Below are 20,112 nucleotides of genomic sequence, written 5' to 3'. Positions count from 1 at the left end.
AGCGGAAGAAGCTTCATATTTGAAGGCATTTTCGTCACAACAGTTAATTTTTGTATTCGTTAACGCCTTATTCGGGAGAGAGCTTGACCTTATACATGTGGAAAGATTTCGAAGCACGCTATTATTTCGAGGCACGCTTTGCTTGTCGAAATATGATTAACGCAAAAAAAAGATGCCCGGTTTGGCGACACAGAAAGTAAAACTGTTTCAACGAGTAATATGTTGCACACTGATTTATCATGTCTTATCACCAGCTTTTGTTTTGCATACACAAGTGTGTATAGATATAGGAAAAAACGATTGGCAGCGTTGGGTAATCCTAAAACATTCCTATAAAATTGTCAGTTTTGCAAAAAAACTTAATGAGAAGTATGCGTTCTAATTGGCAGTGTATTTATTCTATATTTTGTCCCACTAATGCACCATAGGCTTGTCGCTTATTCTAGTGGCAATTCTGGGTAAACCTACTACTTACAAAGTTACAACGCTTGTTTTTCGGGCTTCTTTAGTCGGCACAATTTCCTAATTTATACATTGCATATTACTATATGAACTACAATAAAGTAAGCTTTAAAAAGTCATCTAAATTGTGGCCAAAGTTCGAAAAAATTTGAAAACCTAATTGTCGTGTTGTCACTTATTATCTATTCTGGTTCAAGGCAGTTATTTTAAGTACTACATATATATAAATTACAATACTAAAAAAAAGGAATTAAAATTTGTTTTAATCTATGTTTGTTTATCGTATCAATGGTATGAATTTGTAGATGGTTTGAGGTCCCCAGGCTTGTATTATTTGTTCCTATTTTTCTGAAGAATTTATTGTTACATATCTGATAAAAAATATGCATGTTTGTTTTTAATGACAAGGGCTTGATATGTCCGATGTCTTGTTTTTTACGTTGAATAGAAAAGGCGTAGAAAATACGTAAGGTATAGTAATACATCTTTAGACATATTCGGTTAGCATCATATAATAGGCTTCAATACCGGAATCCCTCCCTACTACTGCGCTACATTTTTACCCTTATGTACAGAAGAAAAAATATTTTACTCGTTGGAGAAAGGGAAGTTTTGCAACATCAAAACACCTTAAAAACTCATATTACAATCCACACAGCTGACAACCATACGTTACAACGGCCTGAATGCTTTGCAATCCACGCGACTTGGTTGCGATTTAGTTGGATAGCCTATCATCACAAAGGGCGATACCAATGTGCAGTAGAATAAAAATCCGCGACATTTAGGCCCTAATACGCAGCGGAAGAAACGGCCTGCGCGACATAAAATTTAACAAGTTCAAGGAGCAGTACATCAAGCGGCTTTCTCTTTTATTCCAGTAGTTTTTTTATAATCTGATAGGGTTTAGTATACAATAACATGTGTTTACACATGTCAATTGTCAATATATTAGTTCAACATTTTGAATTGCAATGAGTTAATTATCAACGAAGTAAGAAACTAACCTTATTAAACGTCTGTTGCAGTAGTTGTTCTAAATCTAGGGTTCTGTCATACAATAGCACAACATGACAGAGGAAACAATACCACAACGGATTTTGAAGTATGTGAAAGAAAATGCACAGCAAGGAGATGTCACAAGTGTTATCAACACTATTGATCACTATTGCCACAATTTTGAATGGGCAATGAACGTTGGTGATATGAAAAGAAAAATCATCGATGACATCATCAAAGAATGCAAACCGAAAGTTGCCTTGGAACTGGGTGCATATGCAGGTTACAGTGCCCTTAGAATTGCTAGGGCAATGGATAAAACTGGCAAGCTTTACACAATTGAGTTTGACCAAGCCAATGTTGCTGTTTGCAAAGAAATGTTTTTTTTCGCCAGAATGAAAGACAATATCACTTTACTTGAAGGAGCGGCATCAGATGTACTGCCTAAAGTGCATGAAGAACTTTGTGTTCAAGGTTTTGATTTCGTCTTTATAGATCACTGGAAACAATATTATAAGCCAGATCTTATTCTCATTGAAAAGCTTGAGTTGCTTCATGCTGGAAGCGTGATTGTAGCTGATAATGTTGTTTATCCTGGATGCCCAGATTACCTTGAATATGTCCGGAAGCACCACCAATTTGAATGCACCAATTATCCTTCCAAGCTAGAGTACTCAGATAGGGAAGATGCTATGGAAAAGTCTGTGTATAAAGGTTATGATAGACTGTAGAATACTGGAAAATAAAAGTTTTGTGATTTAAATCGACTTTAATTTGTACAAAAATTAAATGAATATACGGGAAAAACCTGTAACAATTGATGCATATCTGTTTGAACGGTTTAAAATTCATGTAAAGCTGTATATATAATCTACTTTTTTAACTGTTATACCTGTTTATCTTCATAATAAGTTTTATCTATCAATCCTATATTGTCAATAGTTAAAATAATATTTAATAATCTGTTTGCTTTTTACTGGAAAGTTTGTAAATTTTTGTCCAAACAGTTATGCACTATGTTTTACAGATTATTAGATAAGATATATATATGTGGAACTTTGTTTACTGAGAAGTTAAGAACGAGTTTTGTTTTTATATATCAGCATTTTTTTTTATTTTGATAAATTTGTCGGACAAGAAAGTGTGGGGCTCGAATTTAGTTGTTGAACTTATAATTGTTTTTCAACAGAAAGGCGTTGTAGAATGTAGAGGACCCAGCGTCTGTATTTGTTATTTACTGTGTTCGTTTGTGCGTGTGGTCTGCTCGTTAACTGGAGAGTTAATCCCCAACGCAATCGCTTTTACTGCAGCGTTATAGTCGTAACCAAATTCTACTGAACAACAGTCAGCGATGCACTCCTTACTGGCAACACATGTTTTTACTGCGTCGTAAGCTATTTCGTTGAAAGCGAACTATGCTGAATTATGTGAAAGTACAATAAATCTATAAGCGACCTGACAGTGTGCACTTTGAAATGCAATGACAGTTAGTTAGGTTTCGAAATAGTGAAGTTAAGATAGTACGGTGGTCATGTCTCCCTGTTGAAATATACATCGTTTTAATTGACGCTTTCGTTCTGACTCCAATTTCAGGCCGCCTATCTTACTCACGAGCCAACTACAAGATGTTCTGGTGATTAGAATTGTATTATAGTCGATAAACGAACAACCAGTTTCAAACTACAGATCAGTAAACAAGTTAGCATAAATTAGAGGCCACTACAATAAACATGAAGGTTCGATAACTATAAAGGTTAGTTTTTAAGCGGAATACGCGTCTTAGGTAGACAAAATCAAAATGCTGAAAGCAGAGAGATGATTATTTAAAACCCTATTTAGCATGTAGCACTTGGGTGTTATTTAGCACTTGCTTCGACATAGACGATAATTGTGTCACATAGCACAGACATCATAAAAGTTAAAATACAAAAGTCATTAGTTAACAAATAATGCTCTACAAAAAGCAAACAGGTGTAGCCTACCTTATATTTGGAAAGGCGTTATTTCCATCCTAAGAAAATAGCAAGCCTACTAATCGCCGAGTCAAGGTGACGACTCACAACACCGTAACTTCTGTTTCTATTTCCGCTGGATGCGCCATATGTTCGGATGCTCATAACCTTGAAAATTGCCTTATCTTAGAAAGAGAAAATGACCTACGAAGAGCGCCGTGGTCTTGTGAGAAACAAGGGCTTATGTTTTAGGTGTCTCAAAGGTGCTCGCGTGGCCAATAAGTGGAATGCTGAAGGCAGCTGTAGCATACAAGACTGTTCAGCAACACTTCACCACTCTCTTTTACACAACCAGAAATACCGTTCAATAGTTACTGATAATTTTGATAATAGAAAGGCATGCACCGAGATACAGGAACATTGCTCGAGCGTAAATGCCCCTAATATTCTTCTACAAGTTGTTTCTGTTAGTATTTGATATGGGGTTGGGAACACAGCCATCAATACCTACGCGTTTTTGAACAAAGGATCCACGACTAAGTTTTGCGAACGTAAAATTGTGGACAAGGTTGGTGCATCCTACAAGCCCAAACAGATTTTGTTGAATACCCTGACGACGCCACGTCAGTTAGACCATTCCTATGTCTGTTTCGGTGGAACCTGCTAAAGGGCGGAGAACCAAACAAGAAATGGATTCTGCCCGGATGATCGTTTCGGTATCAACTTTGGGTCCACAGATTATCATGCCTGTACCAACTATAAAATTTGTGCTGTTGAAACCGCGAACGCTATGTTTCTAAGTGACGATAGTGATCTGCTACTGATGGGGAGGTTGAGAATCTTGGAACGGCTCTCTATAGTGAAGACAGAATAATACATCGTTTAATGAAAGATTCTGTGGAATTTGTCGATGTTGTCACAACCCTGGCGGTATGTTCGCCAAAGTATGCCCGACAATGCAAAATTGGCAAAGAAGCGACTTGGCTCACTTTAACGCCGTCTGACTAAAGATAACGCAATGAGAACAAAATAAGCCTGGCAGATGCAGGCTGCCATCAACAAGGGTTATACTGAAATATGCCAGATGAAGAATCGTGTGCAATCGGTCGCCTCTGGTACATTCCCCACCATGGCGTTCTAAATCCGAACAAGTCAAGAAAATTACGTATCTGTTTTTATTGTGCCTCTCAGCATAGCGGTGTGTCGCTGAACCAATCGTTAATGCAGGGCCAGATCTAGTATATAGCCAAGTCGGCGTGTTGCTTCGCTTTAGTAAAGAATCAATTGCCCTAGTGGCGGATGTTAAAGCAATGTTTTACCAAGTTGGTGTTGCTCCGCGCGATCGCAACTGCTTACGTTTTTTATGGTGGCCCGAAGGGGATTTGTCCTTTGAGCCGACGCCCCACAAAATGAAGGTCTACCTCTTTGGTACAACTTTTTCTCCCAGTTGTGCTGCGTTTTGTTTTGGGCAAGTTGCTAGTGACTTTAGTGCCGAATTCGAGGGCAAAAAAAATTTCGAGGGCAGCATTACGGTCCTTGCTAGCTAAAGCTGGAATTCGTTTACCTAAATGGCTAGCAATATAAGGAAGTATTGGACAGTCTGCCAAATGATGAACTGCCCAAGCCTCTAAGAATTATGGAATGCATCTGTGTCGGCAAGAAATCGAATGGGATGACGAGATACCCGCTAAGTATCTACGAAAATGAGAAAAGTGGTTAGTGGGTCTGATAAATTACATGACGTTCTAGTTCTTTTTCTTGCATACTTACGACAACATACAGAAGAGACAACTTCAAGAGTTCGCCGACGCATCATAGGAAGCAGCCGTGCAAGTGTCTATACTTAGCCGTATTTGAAAAGAAACCTAATAGAGCATTTACTGACGTGGTGGACTCCCCAAGAATCTGCAGTTTGAAAGATTTTCGTATTTGTATGAGTTAAAGTGTGCAGTGTCGTGGATGCTAGGTTACAAGTCGTATATATTGGCAAGGCTCCGAAAATTGCTTGCAACACGCCGTGTTCTTTATTGACGGTCGAACATATTTTTCCCTTATTACATACAGATTAACGTTGTTTACCATGAGCCACTTGTATTTAACAAGCCAATATATGGATTGCCCAGGTTTACTTTGGAAAACCTTTGTGTAATAGTTTCTCCACGCTCCCCTGCTGTCAAAATATTACATTTTATGCATGGTTGCCTATCGTGATGCTCTTCATCATTTTGTTCCGTTATTTTGCAAGCTGTTTCAGTTAAATTCGTTGAAAGTTATTTTGTTTGTTGTTGACTGGTGAATGTAGTTAAATGTGTTTCAGTAAAAGCAAACTATCAAGATAATTTTATTAAAGTAAATGTATTTGTATACAGCAGATGTATGTAAATTGTGGATGTTAATGCCTGAAACTGTAGATACTTAGGTGAGATACGTTGCATTTTTAATTATTCTTGGTTGCCACATAGGTGACTTAGCTAAACTGAATTCGTGTCTCCAGTTTGAACTTTGAAGTATTGTTGGCCAAACCTTTGATACTGTTTCGTTGTTTTCCTTTCACGTTTTTGGTGAGTTGAATTGTGCATTGTAACGTCATCGTCTTGCGTTGTGCTAATGAGAAAACTGTTCGTGATTGCTGCACTCAAAATAAAGTAGATCGTTAGAGGTTTTACGTTTAGCGTAGATACTTCGACCACATTACACCTTAAAAGCAGAGGCAGTCTAACCCCAGGGGTTGGGAACCTATTGCTCGCGAGCCATATATGGCTCTTAGTTAAAGAATCTTGCTTGCAGATAAATCTAAAATATCATTTCTCAGCATGATTTGACTAAAACTCGCAGCCACGACGGCTTTCCTAACATTATTTTTCGTTTTATAACACACATATAGAAGGAAAATTTTCGGCAATTCGCGCGAATCCTAATTGTATTTTCAGGACTGTTATCCCGTTTGAGGAATCTCTTAATATCCCAAATATCCTGCTCTTCCGACGGAGCTCCGTAATAGAAGTTGTCCAAACATAACTAATTGATTTTATCGTGCTGAGGAGTTATGTGTTGTCTTTTAAATGAGAACAAAATAAAGGGTCCTCTTCAAATTGCTATTTATTCAACCATAACTAGATGAAAACAATATTATATGGCTCTCATGGAAATACAACCAGGAATATTTGGCTTTTATGGCTCCCTTAACTAAAAAGGTTCCCGACCCCTGGTCTTCCCACTTCCATAACAAATAAATATATGTAGAAACGTGATATCAACTTCAGCATCAGTACAAGTTGCAAGTAAGGTGGCCGAGTCTATTTTTTAATAGATTAGTTTAATCGTGTATTTGTGGACCGCGTGATGGGCGTACATTTATTGTACTGTATTTTAAAAGGTATGGACAAAGAGTTGTTATCTTGACTGATTGTTGTACCACAGGGCCTCCAGGACATGGCCTTCCTAAAATATTTTTCAACCATGTAAATGGGTAGATAAATTATATGACACGTGGGTAAAATACAGACTGTAGAGTCGGACTCAACAAAATCGCACATTTCGCTGCACTGTTTAAAGCAAAATCAGATTAGGCCTACTCTGATTCATTGTTTATTGCCTAATAATGCCGAGCGCGAGCGATAATATTTAAGCAAGGTCAATCCACAACGGCCTGCTCTATATCGAATCATGGCCTCCAGCAATCAGTGCAGGATGCAGTTATGAGGAGTAAGTAAAGCGAAAGAAGCTTCATTATCGTAGCCATTTTCGTCGCAACAGTTAATTTTTGTTTTCCTCAACGCCCTATTAGGGAGACAGCTTGACCTTATGTATGTGGAAAGATTTCGAGGCACGCTTTGCTTGTCGAAATATGATTAACGCAAAAGATAGATGCCCGGTTTGGCGACACAGGAAGTAAAACTGATTCAACGAATTGTGTGTTGCACACTGATTTATCATTATCACCAGCTTTTTTGTGTTTGTATACAAATGTGTGGATATAGGAAAGGAAACGATTGGCAGCGCTAGGTAATGCTAAAAGCATTCTTATAAAGTTGTTAGTCTTCGACCAGGGACAGTATTCGTCCATCGTACCGTTAGGTTTTGTTTGACTTATTTAGGGAAAGTTGGATATTGTGGACAAAAATTTGGTAAAGATCAACAAAATTGTTATTACTTAGTGGTTTTTAGTGGCCTGTAATGAGAAAATGACCGAATAATATGGGTTGCGGGGTGCATTTTGAAAGAAGCTGCAGCCCTATCTTACAGTTTAGCAAAACATCTTTATGAGAAGTTTGGGTTTTAATTGGCAGTGTATTTATTCTATATTTTTTTCCGCAAATGCACTATACGTTTGTCGTTTAGTTTAGTGGCAATTCTGGGTAAGCCTCCTACTTGGCGGCACAATTTCCTAATTTATACATTGCATATTGCTACATGAATTACTATAAAGATAGCTTTGCAGAACAGTCATATAAATTGTGGCCTAAGTTCAAAAAAATGTGAAAACCTAAATGTCGTGTTGGCACTTCTTTATTCTGGTTCAAGGCAGTTATTAAGTACTTCAAATACATAAATTACAAAACTCGATGAATTACATTTAAATTTGAACATTTAAATCTAATTTGTTTACCATTTCACCGTTACAAAATTGTAGATGGTTTTAGGTCCCCAGGCTAGTATTATTTGTTGCCATTTTGCTGGAGAATTTATTGTTACATATCTGATAAGACTATGCATGTTTATTTTTAATGACACGAACTTAATATGTCCGTTGTCTTGTTTTTACGTTAAATAGACAAAGCATAGACAACGCGTGAAGTATAGTAATTAATACACCTCTAATATATATATTCGCTTAACGTCGTATAATAACAACGCGTATTCCCACTACGGATGCCATATTTTTACCCTTATATACATAAGAAACAATCTTTGTATTGTTGGAGAAAGATAATTTTGCAACATTAAATAACCTTAAAAATATCGCTCATATTACATAATCCATCCCGCTCACAACCATACGTTACAGCGGCGTGAATGCTTTGCGATCCACGCGACCCGGTTGCATTGGAAGTCGGATAACATTACAAAGGGCTATACCAATGTGCAGTACAATGAAAATCCGCAACATATAGGCCCAAATACACAGCGGAAGAACAGGCCGGGCGCGACATAAAACTTTACAAGTTCTAAGAGCAATACATCAAACGGGCTTTCACACGATTACGAGCGGCCTGTTAGTCGGCTGCAAAAGGGGTAGTATTTTAATCACAACATAACCACTAACCAGATACAATACATTGAACGATTGCATTCTTTTTTTGTTAGTCATTGATTGGGGTAGGTTTTTATGATCTTCTAAGGTATGGTATAATTGCACAACATGGCAGAGGAAACAATACCACAGAGGATTTTGAAGTATGTGAAAGAAAATGCACAGCAAGGAGATGTCACAAGTGTTATCAACACTATTGACCACTACTGCTGCAATTTTGAACGAGCAATGAACGTTGGTGATGCGAAGGGAAAAATCATGGATGACATCATCAAAGAATGCAAACCGAAAGTTGCCTTGGAGCTGGGTGCATATGCAGGTTACAGTGGCCTTAGAATTACTAGAGCAATGGGTACAGCTGGCAAGCTTTACACAATTGAGTTTGACCAAGCCAATGCTGCTGTTTGCAAAGAAATGTTTTCTTTCGCCGGAATGAAAGACAATATTAGTTTACTTGAAGGAGCGGCATCAGAAGTACTGCCTAAATTGCGTGAAGACCTTTGTGTTCAAAGTTTTGACTTCGTCTTTTTAGATCACTGGAAACATTATTATAAGCCAGATCTTATTCTTATTGAAAAGCTGGATTTGCTTCATGCTGGAAGCGTGGTTGTAGCTGATAATGTTGTTTATCCTGGATGCCCAGATTACCTTGAATATGTGAGGAAGCACCCCCAATTTGAATGCACGAACTATCCGTCCAAAATACAGTATTCTTATAGGGAAGATGCTTTGGAAAAGTCTGTGTATAAAAGGTTACGATAAACTGTAGAATACTGAAAAATAAAACTTTTGTGTTTTGAACCTAACTAAGTTTGTACGAAAATTAAATTAATATATACGAGAAAACCTGTAACAATCCATGCATATCTGTGTGAACTTTTTGGTTCTCATGTAACGCTGTATATGTAAACCAGTTTTTTAACTGTTACACCTGTTTACATACATATTAAGTTTTATCTTATTAATCTAATCTATCAAAATATAGTGTCAATTTCAAGTAATTAATTGTAATGTGTGCTAGAACAGTTATGCAGTATGTTTTTCGCATTATCAGATAAATTATATGAGTGGTAAGTTTCTTCACTTAAAACAAGTTTTATTTTATAAGTATATGCATTTTTCATTTAATATAGCTTGAGGATCAAGCCAAAATACTAACAATTTATTTTTATATACGTCAAAAAATGCATTTTATAACAATAAAGCATCATATGTATCTAGAATTTTTTTAATATAGGCCTTTACTAATATTCATCAGAGACCTATGTATTGTTTTCATTTAATTCAAAGTAATTTTTTTTTAATACTTTAAAATAATTAAGATTTTTAGTTTGGTTTTGTATTAAATGTACACTTACAGATAAAACTTATATATATGCTTTACCCTATTCGATTGTTTTATCATTCACTACCCATCTGCCACTTAACTAAACATATCTTAATAAATATGTGATCTTTTATAAAAATGTAATAATTTTTAATAAATGAGACATATGTACTTAAAATACTAATCAAATTTAATACAACAACTTGTTGCGGTGTTATACGGTGTTGTAATGACTTAATCCAATGTCTTAACTTACTGTAAGTCACTGTTCTTTTAAATGAATTAACTTTGACTTCAGTCATTCTGTCAAATAACTTGGGTTAAAATTTAATGTTTTCAACAGCGTTGTAATGACTTAAGTCAATGACTTGACTTAAGTGCATGGAAGTTACTGATTTCAAATGACTTGACTTACGTCATTTGGGCAAAATGACTTGACTTGACTTAATTTTTTTGAACAAATGACTTGGGTTTAAATAAAGTATTTATTCAAGTATTTTTTATAAAGTTTAGCTATTTGACCAAATTTTTGCACAAAAAACAAATTACTTGCTATATGTTGCGTTTTTCTTATTTTTTAGTTCACTTATTGTTCATAAACGTACGAGTTTAATAGTTCTAATAGTTAAACGTTTTATTTTTATGACAAAGACATGACTTGAAGTTGACTTGTTCTAATTATGACTTGACTTGCGCAACTGATGACTTGGATTGAGACTTGACTTGGACTAGACGTGGACTAAAGTTATTTTACAAATGACTTGACTGGGACTTAAGTCTTTCTAAAATGACTTGTTTACAACACTGATGTTTAATCAATATTTGTAAAATATTTGGGTTATACACCTAGATCTGTGCACATAAAAAATTTGCTTGCTTGGTATTACGTTTTGGTTATATTTAGTTGAATTTATTCCTCATAACACTGGTCAACAAAAAAATATTTTTTCTTAATTGTATAAACTGTGATAAGTGTTGTAAGTGTAGTTTGGCGAGCTGATTTCAAATCTGTTGTCAGATTTTCGTTATCACATCAAGTTTTGGCGCTATCTGTATGTTCCATTTTTGCAAAAAAACACCCGAGTTGACCTCCCTAGACTTCCAGTATAGCATTTTGTTTGGGAATACAATGGCCAATAAGCTATATTCCCACTATAATACTAACCTTTACTCTATGGCGGGGCGTTCAAATTGCTTATAATAGTCGTTAAGAGCCAACAAATGGTGTGAGTGCGTGTTAAACGCAGTGGGGTAGGGAGCGGAGTCATCACCTAAGGTTAATGTAAAATGTAAAAAGAAAAATCATTTAATGAAACCGGAGCAAACCTTTTCGATAACCGACCCGTTCCTTGTTGCGATGATATACCCTTCCCAATATTTGCTTTGATCTTCGTACACATTTGGCCATGTGGTCAAATACTTCCTCGGGAACAAAAAGTCTCACAACTAACAAATATTATAGAGGGGACTCCTCTTCTGCTTGCAAACAAAATGGTGTAACAAGAGCAATTAAGTCCTGTACAGTCACCCAACCTGTTTCCGCAAAATCTTGGAGCAGGGTGAACGATTTTGTCAGGATATTAAGCTGATGGAGAAGCGATATCAAGGAAACTGGAAAGTGGAAGTGTTGGAGGTTAATTAGAGATGTTCCGAAAGCTTAATATAAAATAAGATACTGCACTTTTTTACTGTCTTTATGACAAGAAGAATGGCTACCAAACATATTTAAAGAGGAATTTAATGCTGATAATGAAATTCTTAGAAAATAGGTTCATAATGTATATAACGTTTGTTATATGCGCCCCGGTTTATGCGCAGAACTGTGAAGGCTGAAGTTTGTAGCGAAACGCGTCTCCTATGTCGGCAACACAACAATCACACACTGTCTAAATTTGAAGTTTGTTGTCGAAATCAAGAAAGAGTCAAAGAGGTTGGCACAGAACACGAAGGTGATGTCAACGACCCTAATATATATCGAACAATGGTAAGGCCTACTAATTTGTATGTGCCCAATGCATCAAGTCTCGTAAGCCCTAATGTGCATGTTTTGCAAATTTATTAAAACCTTGAGATTTAAACGTCACAGTCAAATACGTTTGTGGGTGATTAAGCCACCATAAGCGCGAAATAATTGACATTTAGGCACTAATACGCAGCCGACGAAAAGTCCAGGCACGACATAAAATTTACCAAGTTCAAAGGGCAATACATCAAACGGGCTTTCTCACGATTACGAGCGGCCCGTTAGTCGGCCGCAAAAGGCGCCCGTCACTCGTCGATCAACCCGTAAACACTGCACACTTCACAGCTTGGGCTGCGCTGCCCTGCATAGCACGAAATGCACGGCGCATTTTGGCAGGGTCTGTTCGACGAATGCCCCTGGGTTCACGGCCGCCTTAAAACCTATAGTCCTTATGAGCGCGGCAGATAGACCGATTGCAGGCGGCGATGAAGTGCGCCAGTTGTGCGGTGGGACTGTCGCGTTTTCGTTGTGTGCGTGGCGCAAAAGTGTGCGGTTTTCGGGCGACCTTATCGCGGTGTGGACCGCTTCGCTTGTGAATCGTAATTGCGTCGCCCGACTAAATACCAAGTAATACTTCAGATCTTTCCTAAAAGAAAAAATGTCGTTGGAATCTTAGGCAGAGATGGGTAGATATTGCAAATTTGTCGAAGGCATTCTTTTTTGCTCTGATAGATTATTTAGCAATGGAACTTTAGGTGGATATACGCAGGTGTTTTAAATTAGTCATAGACAGTTATAGTAAATTAGTAATCAAGCCTAAAATCACCAGACCGATATTTATAAGTTTTGCTCTAATGGTTATACGTGTCGTTGAAATTCTTGTTAAGACAGGTATAGTAATTGAAACTAGTTAAAGTTAATTACTCTGATAAATTAACGATCAAATAAGAATTCGTCAAAGAATTACATATACTAATGTTTTTGCTTTAGTAGTAAAATGTTGCCATCCAGTCGTAAAAAATCATACACAAAAGTTTCTAATTCGCGACTGAGCAAGTAAACAACTTGTGCGTCGGTTTTAATCCGACTTTGAACTAAAAAACGAGACAGCAGCTTGGCTTGACCTTGACTTGACCGGCAGTGTTTTATAACTAGGGCGATTTGGGTTTGACTTTTCAAAAAAGTCAAAATCGTTACAAAATACACAAACTTGTTTGCGAAATTAGAAAAAAAATATATTAAGGTATTTAAAGTTGTCGTTCAGTTTATCATTTTATCAAATTTGGTTTTGAATTACTTCTAACAACATTTTAACTGTCTTATATTAGACAAATTTTAGTGGCATATACGGTATACGTGAGCTAACCACGCGGGCCTGGTTTATCGCATTAGGTTTAGCTCGAACTTCGATAAAAATGATCGGTCTTTAAGTTTTTACAATATTTTTTACCTTGTATTTCAACCACTGTTTGCTTAACATTTTTCTGAAATTACCAACGTGTTTTTCTTAGGCTTTCTTATTTTTTAGGTAAAAGAAAAAAATAGTGACGAGCGGAATACAATTATACAATGTTTGTGTGCAATAATATAACATTTAACATTGTATATATCAAGATTATACTAAAGCTGATAAAATTTCCATTTTTTCGGGTTTAGAATGAAAGGTAAAAAAGTGTCACGGTTCGCCGCAAACATTAATATCGCAAGCATACCGTTATAATTATAGACCGAGGCTATTGCAGTCCGCCCTCAAGGGCGAGGAATAAAAAAGGACCTGGGCGAAGTTGGCGCGCTGGATTGGTTTTGGGCAATATCTCCAAAAGTTGTGACGATACAAAGTTGAAATTTCTACACAATCCTTATATTGCTTACATCTTTCCAGCAATCACACTTTTAACGAAAAAATATTAATATTCATTTTTATGAATATTAATATTCAGCTATATTAACACCTAATTTTCAAACTTTCTCGCTAATTTTTTCACGAAATAAACTACAAGACATACTCTTCAAAATGAGCCATAGCTTGTAGTCAATATCAATCGGGCCTTGCTTTAATATGCGATCAAAAATTTCATAACTGCTCAAATTCGACATATGGCCTTTCGATTTCAAATGCCCCAAATACCATCTAATATTCAAGTTAGAGATCTGAAATTTTCACACACGCCTTATAATAGCTTCAGCAATCCAGCAATCACACTTTCAGAAAAAAATATTAAAAAAATATTAATATTCATTTTTATTAAAAAAAAACAAATATATGTAGAAACGTGATATCAGCTTCACGTACCGAACCAGTTTCGTCGATATGTTTGCCAATCGTCGGTTTATGTTTACAAATATCGTAAACCGTGAAGCAGCATCCACGACAAAGGTTTGGCGTTCTGCTATGACATTCCTTGTAAGCAATCGGCATCAGTTCAAGTTGCAAGTATGAGGTGGCATGTTTTACACTATTGCCAGATTGCTAATGAACCTACCAAAATTAGCCAACCCTATACGCAAAAGGTAATCACCATATAAACTGACTTGCTAGGCCATAGTAGTACATTTTAACGAATTTAAATGCTTTTCATTTTAAGGTTACACATACCAAATTAGTGAAACCCATGCAACAGCACACTATGACATTTTCATGCGTTGAACAATTTGGCTACTAATAAATAAATCAAACAGGCTGTAAAAATCAAACTTGCTTGGAGCGAAATAAGGTAACTCTGATTTAATGTTTGTTGCCTAATATAATGCCGCGCGAGAGCGATATTATTTAAGCATCACAAGATCATTCCGCAACGGCCTGTTCTAGATCACACCATGGCCTCCAGCAATCAGTGCAGGCCGCAGTTATGAGGAGTAAGTAAAGCGAAAGAAGCTTCATTATTAAAGGCGTTTTCGTTAATTTGTTTTCGTTAACGCCTTTATTGGGAGAGAGCTTGACTTGATATATATATGTGGAAAGATTCCGAGGTACTTTTTACAGCAAAACGGATTAAACTATGACAAATAGCTGATGACATACGGTACGTGCAAATGAAACAGATGTGGCAAACCTCTTTAGCAAACATTTTAAAAACTTTAGGAAAGAATATAGGTCAGGGGTATCCAACAAGCGGGTGCCAAATTTGGCACGCGACCTAATAAAAAATGGCACGCAAGCCCCCCTAACATATTTAATTTGTTATTCAGTCAATTGTCAAAAAATACATAATTTTTTATACAGTAAATAGTCATTGTTTATTTACAATATCTAACACGATCGCGGCAATCACGACACCTAACAATTACTTCTAATACCATAACATCATATTGCAGTGGAGATTAGCATTCACATTATTATAACGTTTGTTATGAAGAAACGCAAAAGAAGCAAAAGTCAGCTCACAGACGGACACTTAGATGCAGTAATGCGCACTGCTACTATACGTTTTTATTATTTGTAAAAACGCTTTTATTATTAGAAAGAATTAGTTACTAAACTTTGGAACTGGAAGAAGTTATGGGATAAAAATTGGCACGCCATCATGTTTGAGTTGGACACCCCTGATATAGGTACTTGTGGAAATATAATTAACGCAAAACATAGATGCCCGATTTGGCGACACTGGACGGTAGAAAAATTATTTATAGACTAATTTATTGCACACTAAGTCGCCAGCGTTTCGTTGTGCTGAATACACGAAAGTATGTATAGAAAACAATACGATTCGCAGCGTTAGGTAGTGCTAAAGATATTCTTATAATATTATCAGTGTTCGAACAAGGTCAGTATACGTCCGTCAACCCTTATAGGTTTTTTTCTTGTAATTTGGGTGAAAAATGAACAAAATGTTTAAATAAACTTAACGGTCGGTGATGCGAAAATGACCGAAATTCGAAAATAGTTGAAAACCTATATGTCGTGTTTGCACTTATTTATTCTGTTTTAAAGCAGTTAACTTACTATACAAAGGTATAAATTAAAACATCGATCAATTAAATTCAAATTCGTTTTAACCTATGTTTGTTTACAATATCACCGATACAAAATTGTAGATGGTTTTAGGTACCAGGTCTAGTATTATTTGTTTCCATTTGACAAGAGGATTTATTCTAACATATCTGATAAAACTATGCAGGTTTATTTTTGATGACAGAAAACTAAAATGTCCGTTGTGTTGTTATTTACGTTAAATAGACAAGGCGTGAAAATACGTAAGGGCAGAATAATATACATCTCTAGAAATATTCGATTATCATAATATAAAAAGCTTCAATAACGGCACGCATTTCTGCTACGGGCGCCACATTTTACCCTAATATACATTTAAGAAAAAAATCTTTGCATTATTGGAGAAAGAGAAGTTTTGCGACATCAAATTACAGCTCATATTCATAATCCACGTAACTCATACGTTACAACGGCTTGAATGCTTTGGAAACCACGCGACCCGGTTGCGATTTAAGTTCAAGGTCATCTTAAAGGGCAATACCACTTCGCAGTAGAACAAAAATTCGCCACATTAAGGCACTAATACGCAGCCGACGAAAAGTCCAGGCACGACATAAAATTTACCAAGTTCAAAGGGCAATACATCAAACGGGCTTTCTCACGATTACGAGCGGCCCGTTAGTCGGCCGCAAAAGGCGCCCGTCACTCGTCGATCAACCCGTAAACACTGCACACTTCACAGCTTGGGCTGCGCTGCCCTGCATAGCACGAAATGCACGGCGCATTTTGGCCCCTGGGCTCACGGCCGCCTTAAAACCTATAGTCCTTATGAGCGCGGCAGATAGACCGATTGCAGGCGGTGATGAAGTGCGCCAGTTGTGCGGTGGGACTGTCGCGTTTTCGTTGTGTGCTTGGCGCAAAAGTGTGCGGTTTTCGGGCGACCTTATCGCGGTGTGGACCGCTTCGCTTGTGAATCGTAATTGTGTCGCCCGACTAATTACCAAGTAATACTTCAGATCTTTCCTAAAAGAAAAAATGTCGTTGGAATCTTAGGCAGAGATGGGTAGATATTGCAAATTTGTCGAAGGCATTCTTTTTTGCTCTGTTAGATTATTTAGCAATGGAACTTTAGGTGGATATACGCAGGTGATTTAAATTAGTCATAGACAGTTATAGTAAATTAGTAATCAAGCCTAAAATCACCAGACAGATATTTATAAGTTTTGCTCTAATGGTTATACGTGTCGTTGAAATTCTTGTTAGAGACAGGTAGTAATTGAAAATAGTTAAAGTTAATTACTCTGATAAATTAACGATCAAATAAGAAATCGTCAAAGAATTACATATACTAATGTTTTTGCTTTAGTAGTAAAGTGTTGCCATCCAGTCGTAAAAAATCATACACAAAAGTTTCTAATTCGCGACTGAGCAAGTAAACAACTTGTGCGTCGGTTTTAATCCGGCTTTGAACTAAAAAACGAGACAGCAGCTTGGCTTGACCTTGACTTGACCGGCAGTGTTTTATAACTAGGGCGATTTGGTTTTGACTTTTCAAAAAATGTCAAAATCGTTACAAAATACACAAACATTGTTTGCAAAATTAGAAAAAAACTATATTAAGGTATTTAAAGTTGTCGTTCAGTTTATTATTGTATTAAATTTGGTTTTGAATTACTTCGAACAACATTTTAACTGTCTTATATTAGACAAATTTTAGTGGCATATACGGTATACGTGAGCTAACCACGCGGGCCTGGTTTATCGCATTAGGTTTAGCTCGAACTTCGATAAAAATGATCGGTCTTTAAGTTTTTACAACATTTTTTACCTTGTATTTCAACCACTGTTTGCTTAACAATTTTCTGAAATTACCAACGTGTTTTTCTTAGGCTTTCTTATTTTTTAGGTAAAAGAAAAACATAGTGACGAGCGGAATACAATTATACAATGTTTGTGTGCAATAATATAACATTTAACATTGTATATATCAAGATTATACTAAAGCTGATAAAATTTCCATTTTTTCGGGTTTAGAATGAAAGGTAAAAAAGTGTCACGGTTTGCCGCAAACATTAATATCGCAAGCATACCGTTATAATTATAGACCGAGGCTACAGCCGTCCGCCCTCAAGGGCGAGTAATAAAAAAGGCAACGTGGACCTGACGAGAAATTACCAGGTTGATCCCATGTAATTATTACAGAGAATTGTCGTTAGTCGGTGCGGGTCAGCGAGATCTCAAGGTAAATTGGGTTAAAGTCACATGGCAAGTGTATTTGTTGTTTAACAGTAAGTCTGGTGATATTGGAGCGTAGTTTTAGGCTTACCAATCGTACATTGCAATAGTCATAAGAGAGTAAGGGTTTTAAATATGAATACATATATTTTCACAAGAAACAAAATTGTGAGGCCAATTTGGCAATGTGCCAATTTTAACTTGGTGGTTTCGGCTGTGCTAGAATTCAGCTTACAGATTTGCCATTAACGCATTGCAGCCTCATAATATATTTCAAGTTTCTTCAAGACATAAAAGTTTACCAATGTTTGTCAGTTAATAAAGGCTACTTCAATGTAGTTGCATTAGTATAATCAGAAGTTATGGCTAGCGAACAGTGCAATCAATTCGTCTAATGAAATTTGTCACAAGGTATCCACCTATATAGTTAATATACGCAGTTAAATAGATATCGGTACATCTCTCTATATTTTTCGTAGGGCGGACATTGTTTATATCTCAACATGTAAATTTGTAAGATTATTTCTTTAATCAAATCTGGCAGACATTTGCCATTTTACTGTAGTAACATAACATTTAACGATACTTGTTAAAAGTGTTACACCAGTCATAAGCATATATTTTACTCCCGATTTTGATGAACACAGCGATCAAAATTCAAATTGCTTAACAAGTTACACCTGAAAAAGCGACACGTATAACGCTTTATTTTGGCAAGGGCTTCATCCCGAAGCGTTTATGTATCGAAGGAGAATTAATTACGTAATTACGAAATGTTTTGCCAATACTGGTGGGATGTATTATATAACGAATTTGCGGAGAATTTATTGGCCCTTATTAGTGTGTGATCTTACAGGTATTAAAACTTAAACAAAATAACTGCTTGATGTTTTTATCGTTTGTGGCACAATAAAAAGGACAAGTGAAATTTTACTAAGCTATAAAAAATTACGAAAATGTATTTATTTTCCCGGGTGTCTTGTGTTCGAGAATTACGGAATCACGTTGAAGAAGAGGCTTGCTAACAGTTTAAGAATTTACAACGGCATAAGGATATTTTCGTGCGGTTTGATTTTTTGATTTAACGGGCACATTACCAGTTCGTGTCACAAATTAGTGTCTTAACTGTTGAATTTAACATTATTTTTTGTGGGCGTTAAACTTGTTGGTTACGACTAACCGTTCGTATTACGTCCGAACTCCCTAAAATTGGCGTGATGTTTACTGCGTTTAAAAAAATTAAAAGCTGTTAGTTAACACTTCCAGGTATCGGCTAAAAAGCGTCGAAGTATATTCCAAAATAAGTATTGTTCTCGTGACAGTTCGTTTTATTTTCAGCAGGGTTAGTTTTTTTTATAGAATTTAACTTATGAAATTAGGTTTATTAGCGTCTCCCAAGATTCGTAGATGTCATATCATTTGTGAATTAGCAGATCACAGGAGAGCTGCGCATTCGGACTCGTAACACTAGGTAAAACTACCGTCCGACGTGTGCGCATGCGCAATACCACATTCGAAACCGTTAAGGCAGCAAACTATAAATTGTTAAAGTAGAATGGCATATTTCCATGAGCCTTGATGAAATTGTCTATAAATTGTTAAAGTAGAATGGCATATTTCCATGAGCCTTTGATGAAGTGACTTGATGAAATTGTACATTTGGCTGGGGTCGAACTCGGGTAGTTTTTAACCGACTCCGAAGTCCTGGTTGCGAGTGCAAAACCAAACATAAAAAAGTTTGGCACGCGAGTTGTTGATATTTTGAAATTATTCATAAACTAGCACACTGCATACGAAAGGTTGCCGACCCCTGGTGTAGCTAATAGGTTAAGTGTTTACCCCCCAAAAATGCCAGGACACAAACTCTACAGTGATCCGGTTAAAGACCACCGTCAGAGAAAAAACAAAAATAACAACTTTGTTTACTACTCGTAATACTCGCAGATTTGGCTAAGGCTTATAAAAGCACTTGATAAAGTTGGTCTCGCG

General features: G+C 36.5%; 2 pseudogenes; both read left to right on the top strand.

Annotated features, from left to right (window-relative positions):
- The first annotated feature begins 1,532 nt into the window (after positions 1 to 1,532).
- Positions 1,533 to 2,192, top strand: LOC146139603 (catechol O-methyltransferase pseudogene; annotated as a pseudogene).
- A 6,583-nt stretch (positions 2,193 to 8,775) lies between these two features.
- LOC146139602 (catechol O-methyltransferase A pseudogene) lies at positions 8,776 to 9,429 on the top strand (annotated as a pseudogene).
- Positions 9,430 to 20,112: the final 10,683 nt, after the last annotated feature.

This window comes from Ascidiella aspersa, chromosome 6, assembly GCF_963924565.1.
Source record: "Ascidiella aspersa chromosome 6, kaAscAspe10.2, whole genome shotgun sequence".
Taxonomy (NCBI): domain Eukaryota; kingdom Metazoa; phylum Chordata; class Ascidiacea; order Phlebobranchia; family Ascidiidae; genus Ascidiella; species Ascidiella aspersa.
The sequence above is the reverse complement of the archived record's forward strand: the minus strand, read 5'-3'. Positions and strand labels throughout refer to the sequence as shown.